Consider the following 1,655-nt stretch of genomic DNA (forward strand, 5'->3'; position numbering starts at 1 on the left):
TTTAATTTTAGATTTTTTATTTTTTCCTGTCTACTACTTTTATCAACTATTTCCCGGTTCTTTCTTTGTTATGACCCAATTTCCAGAGAAATATGATGTTTCTTCTTCATCAGCTCATGGCAGCCATGTAAAAAAAAAAAAATAGTTTGGTGTAGTTTGTAGCATTGTGTGCTGTCTTCCCCCACCCCCCCCCCCCCCGCTCTTTGTTGTGCACCTCCTGCTCGCAGAGCCCAGTTAATTGCACATTCCTCATTACCATGTATTGGAAAAGAGATCCCTCTGAGCCTTTCCGCTTTACAACAGACAGTTTTTTCTTCCTCTTTTTTTTTTTTTTCTTTCCCAGGCATTCTGTACACATCCATTTTCAGCAGCTCGTTGGGGGGGGAAACGGTTAAATCGAGCTCCATCCGACTTCTGACCTCAAAAAATGAATCTCTCCAACTACATCCTCAAGTCAAATCCATCCCAGGTGAGAAAACATTCTAATTTTCTTTCAATAACGAACTGTGTGGAAGCAGCATGGGTGATTCTCCTGCTCTGCCTCAGTCTCAACAAGCGGGAAATGGCGGGAATGTGCCCTCCTCCCCACACCCCGGAAGACGGAGCTGCATCTGTTAACCCTCCTGATTATTGCTTCCATCGGACGACCGGCCCCGAAGCAGCGTCTGCCCAGTCATGCGGGGCCGTGCCAATAGATTCAGCAGACTATGGTAATGAGCCTGAAAGGATTCCCAAGCTCAGTGCTGTCACTTTGATGACTCCAGAATTAACACTGCACTAGAAATTCCTCACACCTGCTGCAATAACACTCAAGATAGAGAGGGGGGAAGGCGTCTTTGGTAACATGGTTACAAGAAAATTAATGTAACCCCTCTTGTCAAATGTAATTAGAGGCATAGTGGTGCCGATATGGTGCAGTGAATGTTTTGAAAGGGTGAAGCAGGAAATTATTACTGCAGGGAGAAACTCTTTTTTTCTTTTTTTGCCCTGATAACGGTGCTCTGTTTTGCTGCCGTGGAGGCATATGTCAGGATGTGGGTTTTTGTGCATAGGTGTGATACAATAATGGGTTATTTTCTTTTTTTTTTTCTTTTTTTTTAAATGAGGGCATTAATTGTCAAAACAACACACAGAGAAGCACATCGAGCTTCTCTGTGCACTTTGAACTTTTTCACAGTTTGTCACATTGAAGCAGCTAACTTCAGTGTGCTCTTTGGGACTTTTCTGTTATACATCAGCAGAAAGCAGTGCATGACTGTGATGTGGAAGGAAGGCGGCACTTAATTTTATTTTTTTTTTTATTAGAAATTAAAATCTAAAAAGTCTGCCTCTGCATTTGTATTTGACCTCCTTTAATCAAAAAGCTCCAAGTAAAACCCAGGGCAACAAGTCACCTTCACAAGTTACCTACTGGGTAAATTCTAAAATTCAAAAATTCTACTTTTTGGCCCAACTGCTAATTATTACGTAGCACGTGACCTTAGGCAACATCCTTTCCTCTGTGAAACATGACGGTGGCAGCTTCATGCGGTGGGGATGCTTTCCTTTAGCAAGGACAAAGGAGATGGTTACGGTTAATTTGAGGATAGCGGGAGCTGAACACAGGAAAGTCTTGTTAAAAAAATTTTAAGAGGCTACAAAAAGCTCAAGGTGAA

The 1,655-nt window shown here is 42.2% G+C and overlaps 1 long non-coding RNA gene across 1 annotated transcript; it reads left to right on the forward strand.

The window, feature by feature from the left end:
* The first annotated feature begins 268 nt into the window (after positions 1–268).
* Positions 269–1,319, forward strand: LOC106949057 (uncharacterized). Its single transcript, XR_001425313.1, has 2 exons — positions 269–469; positions 557–1,319. It is a non-coding gene; the product is annotated as an uncharacterized LOC106949057 (long non-coding RNA).
* The last annotated feature ends 336 nt before the right edge of the window (positions 1,320–1,655 follow it).

The sequence above is a fragment of the Poecilia latipinna genome, unplaced genomic scaffold, assembly GCF_001443285.1.
Source record: "Poecilia latipinna isolate Pla-1442-1.1 unplaced genomic scaffold, P_latipinna-1.0 Scaffold322, whole genome shotgun sequence".
Taxonomy (NCBI): Eukaryota; Metazoa; Chordata; class Actinopteri; order Cyprinodontiformes; family Poeciliidae; genus Poecilia; species Poecilia latipinna.